Source organism: Sphaerodactylus townsendi, linkage group LG12 (assembly GCF_021028975.2).
Source record: "Sphaerodactylus townsendi isolate TG3544 linkage group LG12, MPM_Stown_v2.3, whole genome shotgun sequence".
Lineage (NCBI taxonomy): Eukaryota > Metazoa > Chordata > Lepidosauria > Squamata > Sphaerodactylidae > Sphaerodactylus > Sphaerodactylus townsendi.
In genome coordinates, this window is record NC_059436.1 from 50,541,154 (window position 1) to 50,561,458 (window position 20,305).

Sequence of the window (20,305 nt, forward strand, 5' to 3'; positions counted from 1 at the left end):
GATGTTAATTTCGTCAATTTGAAGGTGTTACAAGAGTTTTTGGAATGGCACCCAGGGTGCCGATTACCACTGGGACGGCTTTAGTTGCTGCCTTCAAATTTTCCTAGCATTATTGTCTTCTCCAGCGACTCCGGTCTTCTCATAATGTGATTAATGTACGATAGCCTCAGTTTAGTCATATTGGCTTCTAGGGAGGATTTGACTTAGAACCCACTTCTTTGTCTTTTTGGTGGTCCACAGTATCCGTAAAACTCTTCTCCAGCCCCACATTTCAAAGGAATCAGCTTTCTTCCTGCCAGCTTAGAAAAGGCCTAGAGATTTTGGAAGTGGAGGGCAGGGTTTGGAGAAGGGGAGGAACCTCGGTGGGTTACAATGCCATGGGGCCCATCTTCCAAAGCAGCCATTTTCTCCAGATGATCTCTGTCAATTGTACGAGCGGGAGATCTCCGGCCACCAGCTGAGACCAGAGCGGGGTAAAACCAGAGTCTCTATCCTGGAGAGACAGTTCTTATATAGCCGTGGTGAGTTCCCCTTTGCTATGCCCCTGTGGTCATAGTTTATACTACAAGATTAATCTTGAAGACACTCTTTGGTCCATGAGGACTAACTTCATCAGCCTTGAGACGCGTATTTATGCAAGCTCGTGCACTCCCACACACGCCAGCTGGGTGACCTTGGGCTAGTCACAGCTTCTCGGAGCTCTCTCAGCCCCACTACCTCACAGGGTGTTTGTTGTGAGGGGGGAAGGGCAAGGAGATTGTAAACCCCTTTGAGTCCCCTGCAGGAGAGAAAGGGGGGATATAAATCCAAACTCTTCTTCTTCTTCTTCTTCTTCTTCTTCTTCTTCTTCTTCTTCTTCTTCTTCTTCTTCTTCTTCTTCTTCTTTTGAACAAGTCTAAATGCTGAAACTGAGATTCTTGCCTGATTACACAAGTAATCAAATCACAAAAGATATCCATGCCCGTATTACATTAACACCAGATTTTGGAGTAACTAGCCTGGCCCTGCTCACGTTTGGACTCTTTCCTTAGATCAGGGGTAGGGAACCTGCGGCTCTCCAGATGTTCAGGAACTACAATTCCCATCAGCCTCTGTCAGCATGGCCAATTGGCCATGCTGGTGAAAACTGATGGGAAGTATGGTCCTGAGCTATCTGGCCACAAATTCTGCTAAACTACATTTTCACCAACTGATGAGTATAGATTATTTTCCGTGACCGTTCCAGCATGTGCATTACATTGATTGCGCTTGGTTGCAGCTCTCTGCATTTTTATGACAAAAGCAAATCTGCAAGGGGTGGGGGAGCTATTTGGAAATTCGGTGTCTTTCTCACCCCCCCCCCTCCCCTGCTGCTTCACATCTGAAGTGGGAATTTGCTCGCTTTTGAGCAAATTATTGCCTGTATCGGCACCCCCATCAGAAACAGCCAAGCGAGATCATTTTGTTCTTTGCCAGACTGAAAATAAAATCAACAGTTCCTGTTCGAAATAGGCCTCAAATGAGCTCTGGAGGAACATTATGTTATCCCCTCACACGTCTGCATTTAAGAAAAATTAAATCTGACGAATGGCGCTGAAAGAAAAGGGACACATTTTTCTACCTAGCTACTGCTTATGAGAAAGGTATTTCTATTTTTAAAGATCACAGTCTTGCACTTTGTTATTTGTTTAAGCTTCATGGCATAGCCAAACCTTCAGCTAAATCTCTGGCCTGCGCCTTTTTAGAGTCTCTGAAGCCCAGCCAATCTGAGGTACTGTCTGAATGGATAAACCCAGAGGTGGGATCCAGCAGGTTCTCACCAGTTCCCAAGAGTGGGTTACTAATTATTTGTGTGCGCCGAGAGCGGGTTACTAATTGGGTCTGCTTTTCCGCTAGAAATTACATTAGGTCCAAAATCATAAAGTCCTGTTGTTTCCCCTGTGGCTGGTTAGCGAGGTAAACGGGATCATTCTCCCTGTTGGGCTGTTTCAAAAACGTGTTTTAGAAATACGGTAAAGTTCCTTGTTTAAGGAAAGTCTCCTTCTTTTGATTTCTAGAAACAAAATTAAGCATTTGAAAGTATGAAGTATTTGACAGGCAGTCAATTCGAGGAGAAGTCGTTGTTTCTGTTGGCAGTAGACGATCGGACTTGCTATCATGAGTTTAAATTATGGACAGAAAGATACCAGCTGGAAATTAGGAACTTTTATTTACAGTAAGAGTTTTTTACAGTAACAGAGAAAGTATTAATGCCCCGCCCCTGGAATGCCCGGCCACGCCCCTGTCGTGCCCCGCCCAGCCCCATTGGTGCTACGCCACTGTTTGAATCCCACCACCATGGGAACCTGTTACTAAAATTTTTGGATCCCACCACTGGATAAACCTCCTCCATATGGCAGCCATTCTTTGAAAAGAAGAGTTAGTTTTTATACCTCGCCTGCCTCTACCTTTAAGGATTCCCAAACTGGCATACAATTGCCTTCCTTTTACAAGGACAGGATTTTTTTTTCCTCCAGGCAATTGGCAACCCTAAAATATGTAGCCCTGTGGGCACTCTGCCAGGAGCAGCAGTGGCGTAGGAGGTTAAGAGCAGGTGCATTCTAATCTGGAGGAACCAGGTTTGATTCCCAGCTCTGCCACCTGAGCTGTGGAGGCTTCTCTGGGGAATTCAGATTAGCCTGGACACTCCCACACACGCCAGCTGGGTGACCTTGGGCTAGTCACAGCTTCTGGGAGCTCTCTCAGCCCCGCCCACCTCACAGGGTGTTTGTTGTGAGGGGGGAAGGGAAAGGAGATTGTCAGCCCCTTTGAGTCTCCTGCAGGAGAGAAAGGGGGATATAAATCCAAACTCTTCTTCTTCTTCTATGAAGCTAATGCCTACTTACAGTTGCAAAGGGAGTAGCTTTCTCTCTGAGGTCTCCAATGAGGTTTTCTTATATGGGACGATAAGGAGAAAGCCTGGCCCAGGCAAACAACCCGCAAACTCAAGGCAGGACTTGGAGATGAATTAGCGATTACATATATTAGCTATATTGAAGCAATGAAAACAGCGCAATAATTGATAACATTCCATTCATAACATTCCATTCATAAATTTTTGCTGAGCCATTCATAACCGGAAGGCGTAGTCCGTATATCTCACCTATCTCGTGTGCGTAAATTGTCTAAAGTCTCTTTTCATTGTCTCAAACAGAGTATTTATGAAGGAGAACTCAAATCATGAAGAAGGAACCTGAATGAAAAGGACTTTTGTGAACGACAATATCCAATATCCAATACGATAACCGATGAGAGGCATCAAAACGCTGGCGCGCTGATACCGTGTTTCCCCGAATATAAGACAGTGTCTTATATTAATTTTTGCTCCCAAAGATGTGCCATGTCTTATTTTCAGGGGATGTCTGATTTTTCTGTGTTCTGTTCGTCGGGCATGCTTCCAAACAAAAACTTTGCTATGTCTTACTTTCGGGGGATGCCTTATATTTCGCACTTCAGCAAAACCTCTACTATGTCTTATTTTCAGGGGATGTCTTATATTAGGGGAAACAGGGTAGGCGTTTTCGACTTGTGAAGTCTTCTTCAGTGTTTATAAATTCAGACTCTCTACATTCATGAGCAGTATGGAAGCTGTTACGGCAGCTGGTTCAACATTCTAAAAAATGAATTTTCAATAAACCTATCCTTATTAATTGCGCTGTATATATGTCATTTTATACTATTTATACAGTATGTAATTAAACATTTTCCAATGAATATAAAATGCTTTTACCATGAACATATTATTTTATAAATACATTTTAATAATAAATAGTTCGACCAGTATAATAATGATGAATTAATAAATAATTAGCTAATAAACAGTGTATGTATAAATATTAATTTCCCAAGAATAAATATCATAAATACATAAATAGTCTTACCCAAATCCATGAATTTTTCAAACATACTCAACAAGTTAAGACCTTATGAATGGACTGTCTTATATGGGACAGAAGGGTTCAAAATAGGGTTGCTGGCTTTGGATGGGGAAATACCTGGGGATTTGGGGAGGGGAGTCGGGTGGGGCAGGATTTGGGGAAGAGAGGGACCTCGGCAGGACACAATGCCAACGAATCCACTGACCAAAGCAGCCATTTTCCTTGGAGGAACTGATCTATATTTTCTAGAGATCTGTTGTAATTGGAGGAGATCTCCCCCACCTGGAGGTTCTACTATTATAACAATGGGGGTGGGTGACCCATGAGATAAAGCAATATAACTGCACCACATAGCTTAAGGTTAACTAGAACCGATTGTGTTGATGATAATTTATAATGCCTTAAATCACTGTTCTTTTGCAAATGAATGTGCAAATCTCCTTAGCAAAGAATGGGGCACCCCGTTTGAGAGTCCATAACTTTGGATTCCTTGAACCAAACTGCACCAAACTTGGGGGGTCCCATCAGGACAGTCTCCAGATGATACCCTGAAATTTTGGTGCCAATACATCCCAAAATGCGCCCCCTGCAGGAACATCCCAGAAATTTGCCCAAGAATCTTTGTTCTGCGTTGGGGATTTGCCATAAGGGAAAAAAAGCTCCCTTCACCTTTCCGGAGTTCCTCAGGCTGAGCAGAAAGGCATAAAACATAGTACCATCCAAACAGCTGAGTCATAGAAAAGATGGGAAAACCTGCCCATCATAGTTAGTTTAGTTTAGTTAGTTTAGTTTATTAGATTTGTATACCGCCCTACCCCTGAAGGGTTCAGGGTGGTGAACAACAGCTGCAATAATCATAACATCTATATATATAAAAAGCTTTCCGTGTATGTGTTGATGACAGGGTACCTCAGTAACTGCTGGGCCAATTCCTCTGAAAATTCCCAGCCACTATAGTCAGTCAGGCGAGAGTGTTTTCAGATGTTCACATACCTGAAATTTCATACCTGGCCCAGGTAAGCGCCTTTCCTGGCTCACTGAGTGTGAAGGACAGGGAGGGCCTGTGTGTAACTGTCACCCTTAGAATGTTAGTGCCCTTAGAATGTTCACTCAGATGGCCAAGAAGAGCAGTGGGAAGCAGCACATAGGCAGTGGCACTCGAGTGGAAGTGAAACACATACACACACATACACCGCGAGGGAGAGAGGGAGGGAGGAGGAGGAGGAGAAGAGGAGAGAGGGAGGAGGAGGAGTTTGGATTTATATCCCCTTTCTCTCCTGTAGGGAGACTCAAAGGGGCTGACAATCTCCTTGCCCTTCCCCTCACAACAAACACCCTGTGGTGGGGTGGGACTGAGAGCTCCAGCTGTGACTAGCCCAAGGTCACCCAGCTGGTGTGTGTGGGAGTGTACAGGCTACTCTGAATTCCCCAGATAAGCCTCCACAGCTCGAGGCGGCAGAGCAGGAGAATCAAACCCGGTTCCTTCAGAATAGATACACGAGCTCTTAACCTCCACTGCCACTGAGGAGGAGGGGTGGCATCCAGAGATGGGATCAACAGTTTCTCACAGGTTCGAGAGTAGGTTACTAATTATTTGTGTGTGTGCGAGAGGTTACTAATTGGTGATTTTGTCAGTGATTTTTGCCTTAGATTAAGCCCCTTCTCTCAGAAGTAAGCCAGCAGAACTTGAAGCAGTCTAGCAGGAGGTGCACCAGTGTGCGTGGAAGCCTGCGCCTGCGTGCGTGCATTCGTTCCCACCCAAGGACCGGCTGGCGGCTGCGTCCTTGCCACAGCCCCCCCGCCCAGGGAATGCCCGCCCTGGAATGGCCAGCCACGCCCTCGTCGTGCCCCGCCCAGCCCATTGGCGCTCGCCACAGTTTGAATCCTGCCACCATGGGAACCTGTTACAAAAATTTTTGGATCCCACCACTGGGTGGCATGCAAAGGAGAAGAGAGGAGAGGAAAGGGATGGTGGGGGAGGCATGCACAAAGGGAAGAGAGTGAGAGAGGGAGACAGTGAGCTGGGGCATGCAGGGAGGGAGGCAGGGGGCCTACATCTTGATATGACCCACCCACCCTAAGCGGAGGGAAGTGAAGGGAGGGAGGGAGGGGTGGCATGCAAGGAAGAAGAGAAGTGAGGGAGGGAGAGAGTGAGGGGTTGCATGCAAGGGGGGAGGGAGGCAAGGGGGCCCAGCATCTGGATAGGACCCACCCACCCTAGAGGAGAGAAAGGAAGGGAGGAAGGGAGGGTGGCATGCAAGGAAGAGAAGTGAGGGAGGGAGAGAGAGTGAGGGTTGCATGCAAGGGAGGCAGGCAGGGGCCCAGCATCTTGATATGACCCACCCACCCTAGCGGGAGAGGAAAGGAAGGGAGGGAGGAGGGAGGAGTGGCATGCAAAGGAAGAGGAGGAGGGGAAAGAGTGAGAGGCGACTTGCAAGAGGCGGGGAGGAGGGCCAGGCACCCTAGATTCCCTGAATACTGCAGTTACAGTTAAGAAAACCAGGCACGCATTACTCAGAAGTAAGCTCAGTACAGCAACCATGACATACTTTGAATGGCTGCGTCGCACCCGTCAGAGGGTTTCCTCAGAAGCGACACCCATTGCCACCAACCAAACTTACTCCCAGGTAAGGATCATGACCAGCCAGCCTAGATGTGTGGGAGGGGTGCCTTTCCATTCCAAGGAATGCGGGCACACACATCACTGACATCGCACAGTATCAGGCTGCATGTTTGCATGAGCACGTACTGCTGGCCTCTGCAATTGATTTGCTGCTACTGTTCCTTTCCCATTTCACCACAATAAGCCACAGCAACGCGTGGCCGGGCCACACTAGTTCAATAATAACTAGCAAATCCCCATTTTGAAGGCACCAGCAAGAACTGAGTCAGGTTCAGCAAACAAAAGCAAAATGCAATGCCTTGGCTTCATTGTAGCCAATGGGGAATTTCTGAGTGTGTGAGCATGCTGCACATTTTTGAAGATAGAGGCACCAGAATTTCAAGGTGGCTCAGGAGGCCCTCCTTGTAATAGCATCCAGGCTTGGAGACCTTTGCTTCTGGAGGTTCAGTTTTATGGCCCCCCAAAAGACGTATTTTGCTTCCCCGCTCCTTCACATGAAGCTTGCTGGCTGAGTTCTCTCAGAACTCTCTCAACTCACGCCCCCATCCACCCCCAAAAGCAAAGCTCACTAAGCTTGTATGCTATTACCAGGAGACCTCTTGGAGCAGGATGTGAGGGCGATCTGGCTGCGACATCTGTCACCCCATTGATCGCCAGGGTTGATTCGGCTGATCTGGCTGGCTAGGCGGGTGTCCCCTACCTCCCTCCCTGGCTCCATGTGCGTCCCTCCCAAAGCTGCAGCTCAGTGGAAGGGCGACCATCCCAGATAGAAGGAGTGTACCGTTCTTCGGTCAAGGGTATACGATAGCTGCGCTCCCCTGCTAGAACCTCTTGGAGCCACCTTGAAAGTCTGGCGCCTCTATCTTCAAAAATGTGCAGCCAGTGCTTACACACTCAGAAATTCCCCAGAATCTGCCAGACTCTTCAGCAAGTTCTGTGGTGGGTGCCATTCCCCCCCCCCCCCATCACTGCTTCAGAGCTAAGGGGTATGCTGTCCAAGGGGCATTGTTCCTCTGGTTGGTGACAGAGGCCAGTGTACTTCTGATAACCAAGGGGTATGCTCTGTGCATCTGATAAAGAGGCTTCTAGTCCACAGAAGCTTATGCTTTGGGTTATTACTTGGTTTTTTTTTGTAAAGGGTGCTACAAGTTTGCTTTTTTGTTTTTGCCAGGCCAAGATGTGGCTTGCTACATTTTGGAACTGCCTTTCTAAGGGAGGACGCAGATATGTGCGTGTATGTGCGTGTGTCGAACACCTGTCCCCTTCTATTCCTGTCTCCGTACAGCTTTTCTCCCCAGCCATTGTTTCTTTGCTCATGTGTTATCTGGCCAGAAGAGGCCCGCGTGTGAATTTGAGTGGGTCTGTTGGTGTCAAGGAGAACTGTAGCTGATGCACAAGTCTCTAAATAAAGCTTCTTAGTTGGTGCCACAGAGAGAAACACATCTGACTGTGACATGTCACTGAAGATGCCATCCGTAGATGCAGGTGAAACGTTAGGAGCTAAAACTACCAGATCATGGCCACGCAGTCCAGAAAACCCACATTGGCCACTTCTTGATTCAATTCAATTCGGGACAACATCATATTTTTCAAAGGTAAACTGTTAAGGCATAAAATGGAGCAAGCCAGGGGACTCTCCAAGATCTGCTTGGCAGAAGAAGAACTGAGGAAGGAACCATGGCTCAGCAATAGAGAACCTCCTTTACATTTGGGGTTCAATCCCTGGCTTCTCTAGTATGTAGGTGTTGGGAAAATCCTCTGCCAAAGACCCAAGAAGAAGGAGGAGGAGGAGGAGGAGGAGGAGGAGGAGGAGAAGAAGAAGAAGAAGAAGAAGAAGAAGAAGAAGAAGAAGAAGAGGTGGTGGAGGAGGAGGAGGAGAGGAGGAGGAGGAGAAGAAGAAGAAGAGGAGGAGGAGAAGAGGAGGAGGAGGAGGAGGAGGAGGAGGAGGAGGAGGAGGAGGAGAAGGAGAAGGAGAAGGAGAAGAAGAAGAAAGAAGAAGAAGAAGAAGAAGAAGAGGAGGACGAGGAGAGGAGAGGAGGAGGAGGAGGAGGAGGAGGGGGAGGAGGAGGAAAGAAGAAGAAGAAAAAGAAGAAGAAGAAAAAGAAGAAGAAGAAGAAGAAGAAGAAGAAGAAGAAGAAGAAGAAGAAGAAGAAGAAGAAGAAGAAGAAGAAGAAGAAGAAGAACAAGGACAAGGACAAGAACAAGGACAAGAACAAGAAGAGGAGGAGGAGGAGGAGGAGGAGGAGGAGGTGGTGGTGCTGGATCCCACCTCTGAATGTATGTAATAGTTTGTAAGGAGCCTGCCCCAAGGGAGAAACATGATTTCCTGGCTTCTGAGGAAGGATGGGAATTAAAAATGATTTTTTGTGTGTGGGGATGAGTTACTTACTTGGATTCTACATGGGGCAAATATAACGGGTGTACAGTGCAATACAAACTGTATTTTGGAGGGGTGGGTTGTACTGGTCCCATTCCCAAAACGAGTTTGCCCCGGTTTATTTCCCTCAACCCAGGATTTTCGAAAATCACTAAACCAACGGTTCTTTTGCAAAACCCTGGGTTGGATCTGTTCAGAGGTGGGATCCAGCAGGTTCTCACAGGTTCCCAAGAGTAGGTTACTAACTATTTGTGTGTGCCGAGAGGGGGTTACTAATGGGTGATTTTGCCACGTGATTGTTGCCTTACTTACGCCCCTCCTCTCAGCAGTAGCGCGCAGAACTTGAAGCAGTCTAGCAGGAGGTGCACCGGCGTGCGTGGCATCCTGCGCCTGCGTGCATTCGTTTCCCGCGCAAGGACAGGCACAGCAGCTGCGTCCTTGGCACAGCCCCGCCCAGCAATGCCTCGCCCCGGAATTCCCGGCCACGCCCCCGTCGTGCCCTGCCCAGCCCCATTGGCGCTACGCCACAGTTTGAATCCCACCACCATGGGAACCTGTTACTAAAATTTTTGGATCCCACCACTGGATCCGTTCCCACGCAAACAGCCAGGCAGAAGGTGCTTTATTTCCCTCACTTCCACCACACCTTCCACAGTCAGGGAGAACACGCCTGCCACAGCAATACGTTCATTATTGCCCTGCTGTTGCAATGAGGTCCCTTTCCCTTTTTTAAAAAGAAAAAAAATGTGTGTTGCACATGCGCAGCTATGCAGGCGCAGCCTATCGTATGTGTGGGACGATTGGCATGGCTGCGGGGGTTCATTTCTGAATGCCAGTGCAGCTAAACATGTGTTGCAGGAAATTTTAAAAAAGAGAAGCATCTCCGTGCAAAGGCATGACAGCAACCAGGATTGTTTCTATCGGCTCCAATCGCTGTCTGCCCAACACACATGTGAACAGGAAAAAAGAAAACATATTTTTTTAATAACAATTGCAACCCATTGTACATTTGTTGCGTGGAATCCACCTTAGTCTCTATGTGGGAAACTTGACTATCCATAAAGGTCTTTATTCCCAATCCAACCATTGGTCTATCCAGCTAAACAAAGAGGCCTCTTCCCCAACATCCATCCTGAGAGATCCTCCAGGTGAAATGCCCATGTGACTATTGCTGTGATTCTTAAAATAGGCTGCACACACAACACTCTTTTGTACCTAGTCAGACCACCTCAGGCAGAAGAAAAAAATCTTCCCTAAAACCCAACTAGAAGAGTTAGATTTTATGCTTTTCTTTACTAAAAGTCTCGAAGTGTGGGGTGTTGTGTGGTTTCCGGAGTGTATGGCCGTGTTCTAGTAGCATTCTCTCCTGACATTTCACCTGCACTTGTGGCTGGCATCTTCAGAGGTTCCTCTGAAGATGCCAGCCACAGATGCAGGCGAAACGTCAGGAGAAAATGCTACTTGAACACGGCCATACGCTCCGGAAACCACACAACACTCCAGTGATTCCGGCCGTGAAAGCCTTCGAGAATACAGTCTCAAAGTGACTTACAATGACCTTCCCTCCCTTCCTCACAATAGACACCTTGAGAGGCAGGTGGGGCTGAGAGAGTTCGGAGAGAACTGCTATTAGCTCAAGGTCAGCCAGCAGGCTTCATGTGTGGTACTCCAGAGTAGAGTATTTTGTTCATGTGGAGGAATGGGAAAACCACTGCTCTTAAGCATTACACCATGTTGGCTCAACTTCAGATGGTTTATTTCAAAATGCTCCCGTGCTCAGGGCAGCATATGTACTTGTCACCTCTTCTGTTTTATCATCACAACAACCCAACAAGGTAGGTTCAAAAAGGATATTGAAGAGATTGAAGAGATAGAAAAAGTGCAGAGAAGGGCAACGAGGATGATTGAGGGACTGGAGCACCTTCCTTATGAGGAGAGGCTGCAGTGTTTGGGACTCTTCAGTTTGGAGAGGAGGCGCCTGACGGGGGATATGATTGAAGTCTATAAAATTATGCATGGGGTAGAAAATGTTGACAGAGAGACATTTTTCTCTCTTTCTCACAATAGTAGAACCAGGGGGCATTCATTGAAAATGCTGTGGGGAAGAATTAGGACTAATAAAAGGAAACACTTCTTCACACAACGTGTGGTTGGTGTTTGGAATATGCTGCCACAGGAGGTGGTGATGGCCACTCACCTGGATAGCTTTAAAAGGGGCTTGGACAGATTTATGGAGGAGAAGTCGATTTATGGCTACCAATCTTGATCCTCTTTGATCTGAGATTGCAAACGCCTTAACAGTCCAGGTGCTCGGGAGCAAAAGCCGCAGAAAGCCGTTGCTTCCACATCCTGCACGTGAGCTCCCAAAGGCACCTGGTGGGCCACTGCGAGTAGCAGAAAGCTGGACTAGATGGACTCTGGTCTGATCCAGCTGGCTTGTTCTTATGTTCTTATGTTCTTAGGTTAGGCTGAGACAGAATGACTGGCTCAAGTTCATCCGGCATGTTTTGTGACTGATTAGAACATTAGATCTCCCTAGCCCTAGTCCGATGGTCTAACCCAGGGGTAGGGAACCTGCGGCTCTCCAGATGTTCAGGAACTACAATTCCCATCAGCCTCTGTCAGCATGGCCAATTGGCCATGCTGGTAGGGGCTGATGGGAATTGTAGTTCCTGAACATCTGGAGAGCCGCAGGTTCCCTACCCCTGGTCTAACCATTACACTAAACTGTCTCTTGAATCACATTTCCTCTGCCATTCTTGCAGCCTGTTTTGGGGGGGGGGGCATGTTTACTTGGAAGGCAGTCCCACTGAATTCAGCGGAGCCTCCAAGTTAAGGGTGTGTAGGATCGTATTCCTGTATTCCAAAAGCCTGCCAGCCGCTTTCCCCTGTGTGTGAGTGCGTGGGTGTCTGTTGTACTCCGTGACTCATACAGAAAAATGATCACTAGGCAGATTAGCTGTTTTGTCTTTGCCCTTTAGAAGATGCAGTTTGCCGCACAGTCAGTGCATTTAGTGCCCACCAGCCCTTGTTTCCACTTTGATTTGTAATCTGTCCTTCCCATCCCTTGTTCCATCTTCTAAGTACTTTAAAGTTATCCACCTTGTTTTCCAAAAGACTTGCTTATTTCAGTGTCAATTTACCATTGATTTCATAACTGTTTTAGATCAGAGATTCTAAAAAAGTGGAGGGAAAACAGGGCTGTCATTCCTTGTTGTTATAAATCAGAACAATTGCAAAACAACAGTGAATCATAGGTGGAGCTACCAGGGGACAGGGGGGACGAACGCCCTGGGCACAGGCATGGGGGTGGAGAATTGCTCCCCCACCCCTCCCCTCAGGCCACCCCCGTGGGCCGGAGCAGCCCCCATGGACTGGACCAGGCTGCTCTTTTAACTTTTTAAAGGTGAAGCGTGTTGGGGGTGGCGGGGGCACGGGGGGTGCAGGGGGGGAAGCGGGGGCCATTTTGCCCCGGGCACCATTCCCCCCTCAGTTAATTCATAGAACGCAGCAAAACTGTAAAATGCAGCAAAACAATTCAGTCACTAGAAAAGACAATAAAAACCAGACAGGTCCATTGCTGTAGGAAGCATATCTTTAAATACCCTTGTCAGTCACTGATGGTTCTATTTTCTCAGTAAACAGAGTACAACCAGAATAAAAAATAAATAAAATCAGCTCAGGGAAAAGGCCTGATGAAATGTGGTGTGGTGAGTGGCCAGGGCCAAAAGGTGTGACCCAGACTGCCAACCATGTGTAGATTGAAGGAGACAGTCTGTAAGCACTTGGAAGGGAACGATGTGATCGCTGAAAATCAACATGGATTTCTCAAAAGCAAGTCATGCCAGACTAATCTTGTCTCTCTTTTTTGATAGAGTCACAAACTTGGTAGATGAAGAGAATGCTGTGGACATAGCATACCTTGATTTTAGTAAGGCATTTGACAAGGTGCCCCATGATATTCTTGTGAGTAAGCTGGAAAGATGTGAATTGGAAATTGCAGACTGAAACTGATTTTGATTTACTAGAAATGCAGCCATTAGAACACACACACACACATCCTATTTCACCTTGAAGATACTTATAAAACAAGGAGCCCTGTTTTGAAGTGGCAGTTGAAGGGTTATGGACTTTCCCCTTCCTGGACACGGGGCAAATTGAAACTGTACTAGCCTGAAGCAACGATAGGATGAGGAGATGTGGCTCAGTGTTGGACCATTGGCTTAGAGCAGTGGTGGTGAACCTTTGGCACTCCAGATGTTATGGACTACAATTCCCATCAGCCCCTGCCAGCATGGCCAATTGGCCATGCTGGCCGGGGCTGATGGGAATTGTAGTCCATAACATCTGGAGTGCCAAAAGTTCGCCACCACTGGCTTAGAGCATGCAGGAAGTCCCAGATTCAGCTTCCAGTAACTCCACTTGAAAGATCTTTGAAAGAGTTTTGTGTGTGCCTTTGTTTTGTGGTCTGAGCCTGAATCAGACCACTTGGATGCAATTCTCCTGGTTCTGAGAGAGAGAAAGGCAGTAGTGGGATCCAAAAATTTTAATAACAGGTTCCGAGGGTGGTGGGATTCAAACAGTGGCGCCGCCACACACACGCAGCTCCAGTCCCTATTGGGCAGGGAGGTTGCTTTAGTAACCCCTTCTCGGCACTCAGAAAAAAATTAGTAACCACTTCCAGAGAAGTGGTGAGAACTGGTTGGATCCCACCTCTGGAGAAAGGTCTTTCTCAACACCTGGGACCCTTTAGCTGGGACACCAGCGCTTGTACCAGAGACTTTCTGTGGGTGTTCTTCCTGTGAGCCATAGTGGAATTATTTTTTTTAAAATAAGGTTTTCAATTAATTTTCTCAGTGTAATTAGTGAACAGAAAAAAGACATATGAAACAGAAACAGGAAAAAAAGGAAAGTTTTCAAGGCAAAGGCAGAACAGAAGAAGATGATACATATACCCAAGAACTTTACAGGGGCCTTTACAGCTCTGGCCCCTGCCTGGTGGAACGCTCTGTCTCCAGCTACGCGGGCCCTGCGGGACCTTAACGAGTTCCGCAGGGCCTGCAAAACTGAGCTGTTCCACTGGGCCTTTGGGGAGACCGGCCGCTGATGGCGCCCCCTCCCCCCTTTTCTTCCTTCTATAACATCTGTGGATCCTACCGTTCCTTCCTCTTTTTTTTCTTTGGGGATCTGTTAGTAGGACGCCATCTATATATTTGACTGAACACTGCTTTTAATGGGGTAGTTTTTAACATTTATAGAGCCAATGTTTAATGTTTATTTAATCCAATTTGATAATGCTGATTTTATTGTGTGCTCTATTTCTATGTTTTGTTCACCGCCCTGAGCCCTTCGGGGGAGGGCGGTTTATAAATACAACAACAACAACAACAAGAATAAGAATAAGAATAAGAATAAGAATAAGAATAAGAATAAGAATAAGAAGAATAAGAATAAGAATAAAAATAAGAATAATAAGAATAAGAATAAGAATAAGAATAAGAATAACTATATAGATATTAGCTATAGCACGTTGGATCTTTGAAATAACAAAACTAATATTATCAGAGAGAGCATTACGAAGTCTTTAAATTCACTACCTTCTATCCACTAGCTCTTGTATCTTAATAATTAACAAATTAATAGTCTTCCTATTATTATTATTATTATTATTATTATTATTATTATTATTATTATTACATAGTCAATTCAGCCTCAAATAAGAAATAAAATTCCCATTTCTCCTCAAATTCATGTTTGGACCGTCTATTTACGAGGTTTGTTAGTTTAGCCATTATAGCACATTCTCTCATTTCATCTTCGCGAAGTTCTGTATTAAGATCTTGATTAGTTTTCCAACAAGATGCAATTATTGCTCTCGCTGTGGTTAATAAGCACCAATGTAGTTTGTTAAGCTTCATAGGAAGCTCTTCTGGCAAGATACCCAGTAACATTGTTTTGGCAGTAAGGGGAAATTTTAATTTAATTACTTTTTGCATTTTCTAGATGTGTTTGTGTGGGGGGGGGGGCGGGTGATTTTCCGCCCCTCACCTGATGAACTCTGTGTGTGTGTGTGCCCACAGAGAGGGCTCCGAGTGCCGCCTCTGGCTCCCGTGCCATAGGTTCGCCACCACGGATCTAGTGTCATCCATGGCGACGCTAGGCCTCTCTCTGATAAATTCTGGCCCCACTCAAAAGGCTGGTCACACTCTGGATTTGGTCTTTGGGTCAGGAGTTGATATGGTCGCATCCTCTGTGGACAGAGTGCCATGGTCCGACCATTATGCCCTGAAAGTCCAGGTGAACTTGCCACGCCAACCCTGTCTAGGCGACAGGCTGATTTATGCCTGCCTGCGGACACTTATGGATCCTATTGGATTCCTGAATGTTCTGCAGGATTCTGAACCCACTGGAACTCCAGGGTTTCTGATGCCCTCAAGGTGATTGCTCCCCGGCGTCCTCTGCACTCCCGTTCTCAGCTGGCCCCCTGAAATACCGAGGAAGTGCATTGAATGAAGCAAGAGCTCAGAATTCTAGAGCGAGCGTGGAGGAAGTCTCGCGACGAGGCTGCTCATACATCTTAAAGGACATTTATGAAAGCCTAAGAGATGGCAACAAGGAGGGCGAAGAGGGATTATTTCTCGGCCTCTCTCGCATCCGCTAGCTCCCACCGCTAGCACAATTATTTCGAATTGTTCAGTCGCTTTCTTCATTAACAGAGGGTTCTAAAAATACTCAATTAACCCTTGGCTGTGAAGCTTTTATGAGCTTTTTTGCAGATAAAGTCACGTCATTCCGCCATGACCTTCCTGCCACCTTTGCTACAATTAGTGAACTGGAGGCTCCATTGCCATCTTCAGGTCCTTGTTTGGACCAGTTTTCCCTGTTCGCTGAGGCTGATATCGACAGGGTTCTGGCTGCTGTTAGACCTACTACCTGTCCTCTGAATCCATACCCCTCCTGGTTAATTAGAGCATGTCGGGAGGAGCTATGACCCCACCTGTTGAGTATTATCAATCGCTCACTTGAGCAAGGAGTGTTCCCAGGTGGGTTGAAGGAGGCGGTGGTCTGCCCATTCTTAAAAAGACCACCTTTAGATCCCAGTGATCTGGCCAATTACCGCCCCGTTTCGAATCTTTCATTTCTGGGGTAGGTAATTGAGAGAGCAGCTTCAAGGATTTCTGGAGGACACATCAGCGCTCGATCCTTTCCAGTCCAGCTTCCATGCTGGGCATGGGACAGAGACTATCCTTGTCACCATCACAGACACACTCCTCATGACCAGGCAGATCGGCACTGCTGGTATTATTAGATCTTACCGCAGGTTTGATGTGGTCGATCACGACCTTTTGGCCCACTGTCTGCCCGTTTCCAGGTTCGGGGTATTGTCCTTCAGTCGATTGCCTCATTCCTCCAGGATTGGGGTTAGCAAGTGTGGCATGGGGAACAAGCCTCCTGAAGGTGCCCGCTTAATTGTTTTTTCCCCATAATACTTTTTATTAATTTCCTTCTTTAAAAAACACATTGAACATAAAACATACATGAAACCTTTGAAACACATAAGACATCAACAAATATTAACATGTAACAAATGACCCACATTTACAGTTACCCAAACATAATCTATCCTACCCCAACTACCCATAACAATAACACACAATTCAATACATCTAAATCAAATCAGTTACTTCACTATTCTTTGGTAATTCATTCTTTAGCTTTAATAAACTTAAATATCTATACTATACTACCTTATTTTTTCATTCCATATTTTTAATATTTAACCTACAAATATACCTTGTATTTCATAATGCTATATGTCCTTCATATTTTAATTTAAATAAATTTCTTTTCTTATCTAGGCCCTTTCAATATCCCATAATCATGATTTTATCCCTTTTATTGTGATGTAACTGCCCAATACTTATTGCTTTGGACTTCCCCTGTTAAGTAACTGAATCCATATTTATTTTTCCCTTAATAAAGGTATACAATTTATTTTGTAATACAACTTTTTTACAGATTAACTTATTGCAATATAATTTTGTAAACCATTTCATATTATATATTCTTCAATCATCTTATCCTTTGAACCCGCTTAATTGTTATCCCCCCCTGTTATCCCCCCTGTTATTTAACATCTATATGCGACCCCTTGCTCAGTTGGTGCAGAGTTTTGGGCTGATCTGTCATCAATATGCTGATGACACTCAACTCATTCAGTTGATGAAAGGGGGGCAGCCGCTACCCCTGTGGCTCTACAGCGTTATTTGGAGGCAGATGCTGGTTGGTTGAAGCAGAGCAGGTTAAAACTAAATCCATCAAAGACAGAGGTCCTTTGGCTGGGCCGCAGGGGCGGGGGGGTTGAGCCGTGGTGGGATCCAAAAATTTTAGTAACAGGTTCCCATGGTGGTGGGATTCGAACTGTGGCGTAGCGCCAAGGGGGCTGGGGGGGCACGACGGGGGTGTAACCGGGCATTCTGGGGGCGGGGCATTCCTGGGCGGGGCTGTGGCAAGGATGCAGCCACTGTGCCGGTCCTTGGGCGGGAAACGAATGCACGCAGGCGCAGGCTGCCACGCACACAGGTGCACCTCCTGCTAGACTGCTTCAAGTTCTGCATGCTACTGCTGAGGAGCGGAGGAGGGGCGTAACTAAGGCAAAAATCACATGGCAAAATCCCCAATTAGTAACCCCCTCTCGGCACACACAAATAATTAGTAACCTACTCTCGGGAACCTGTGAGAACCTGCTGGATCCCACCTCTGGGTTTGAGGGTTTCCAGTCGCCAGTGCTGGAGAGGGCCTCTTTAACACCAGCCTCTTCAGCCCACAGCCTCTTTCTATGGAGTCCCAGGTGACTTAGGTGACCCAGGTTGCCTTTTTTCACTTCCACCAGGCTCGGCGGCTGACCCCTTACCTCTCCCAGGCTGACCTGGCCACGGTGATCCATGCAACCACCACCTCCAGGTTACACTATTGTAACTCGCTCTACGCAGGCCTTCCCTTGAGGTTGATCCAGAAACTGAAGCTGGTTCAGCACGCAGGTAGTTCTGCTTGAGATCATATCTCCCCTGTGTTGCGCCGCCTGCACTGGCTCCCAGTGGAGCACCAGGTCATCTTCAAAGTGTTGGTATTGACCTTTAAGGCCCTTCGTGACCTGGGGCCCTCACACCTTCGAGTCTGTCTTGCCCCTTATGTCTCCACTCAGCCTCTGATGGTGGCCCCCGGCCCTTCAATGATGTGGCTAGCCTCTACTCAGGCCAGGGCTTTCTCGGCCCTGGCCCCTGCCTGGTAGAACGCTCCTCCTCCAGCTGTTCGGGCCCTGCGACATCTTGGTGAGTTCCACAGGGCCTGCAAAACTGAGCTGTTCCACCTGGCTTTTGGGGAGACTGGCCACTGATTGTCCGCCCTCCTTAAAGCCCCCAAATACCACCTAACCGGCATATTGCTGGTTCTCCACCGCAGAGGGATTTCTCGGACGCTGCTAAATTTTTTTAATGGAACTGTTATTGGGTTTCAATGTATTTATTTATTTGTTAGTTAGTTAGTTAGTTAATTAGTTAGTTAGTTAGTTTACTAATTAATTAATTAATTAATTAATTAATTAATTAATTAATTAATTAGTTGGATTTGTAGACCGCCCCATCCCCAAGGGGCTCTCGGCGGTGCACAACAGCGTCAGCATATATACAATGTCTAACAAAGGATCACAATAGTGACCACATAAACAATTGTTACATTTACTAAAATCCATTAAAATCCATTAAAACAGCGGTCAAAACAATAATAACAGGCGTCCCATAACCCAATTCATTAAAAGCCTCCCCAAAAAGAGGGAACGGCCGGACTCCTCCCTAGGAGGGTAACGAAGATGTAAACCAAGATGGAATAGTAAAAATAAGTGGGTATGTATTGGATTGAACTATTTTATGTCTATTTTGGGGGGGGGGGTTATAATAAATTTTTATTAAGTTTTTGAATAGTTCATTTACAATCAACAATCTATATGGTTACATTAGTAAAAAATACATAATAAACCAAAACAAATCAAGTAAACCATAATAAACATGGGTGATCCTAAAAGACTAATAGCGGTCTTCTTGACCTATCTATTAACCTTTATCTTGGGTGTATATCCACCCTTTCCAAAATCTTAATAAGTAGACTTCTTCACCTACAAATTGACAGAAAAAGAGAAAAATTACATACTGATAAGTGAGCTAACGTTATAGTTAAGTCTATTTTGTGTTTTGATTGGTTTTACTGTACACCACCCAGAGCCCTTTGAGGGAGGGCAGTCCATTAAATTTAATAAATAATAATAAGATACCAGGTTGGATCGTTTTAATAGGCAGTCTTGCAGTTCTGTTGGATGTTCACGACATGGCTTCTGTAGAGCCGTTGGAGGGGTTCGTATTGAAATAAACAAACATAATTGCTGGAGGGCAGCCAGAAATCCAGGCTGAGAATTTCACTCTGGTGCCTCGTCTTCTGAGCATTCCCCACACATTTCCCACATGACAGATGGGCAGCCCACTTATCAGCATGCAGAGCTTTCGCGTATTTAATTGCCAACGATTGGTATCTCTGTTCTTATTTCTGCCTTTGAGATTATCAAAAGCTGGTGGGGTTTTTACAGTCAGACAGAGGTCTTGCAAGCATATGCTCCAGCTATCCCTGTTTACGGGGGATGGGTCCTATTTTCATATCCTAGTCTCATATAAATAACTCTCTCTCTTTTTGCCTTTAGGGATGCCGTGCTAAAATGTTTAATGTTTACTTGTCTAACATGCTTCAAGATTCAGCCCTCTCCCAAGAGCCTCTTCAAGTGAAATCTTGACGAAAGGAGTGGCTGTAGTGCAGACCTGGGCATTATACGGCCCGCGGGCCACATCCGGCCCGCCGGATAACCCTGACTGGCCCCTCTGCCTTGCTGGGGAGCGAGGCGTCTTTGAAAGCCCCGCAGAAGCCGGTTGCCTTGGCTGCCGGCTTCTGTGGGGCTTTCAACAGCTCCTCGCCCCCCTGCCTTTTGGCCCGGCCCTCCACAATATTTTCTGTTTCTTATGCGGCCCCATGGAAAAAATAATTGCCCCCCCCCCTGCTGTAGTGAATGAGTTCTTGTTGGCTGTCATGAACAGCATGTCAGCGCAGTTAATTCATGAGCATTAAGCTTGCGTTCAGATGTCATGACAGATCTCTGTGTGGGTTCCAGCACAGCTTGTTTCTTGTGTTTGCACAGACGCACACGCACTGTGCACTCTCGCTGAAGATACCTGGACAAACTGGAGCATTTTTCTCTTCAGAAATTGAGATCTCAAGATTAGACTAAAGCTTAGAATCCTGGTTTGTGTGAAGAAAACAAACTCCGGTTTGCTCAGCTGCCTGCATTTGAATGTCATGGCAAATTGGAAT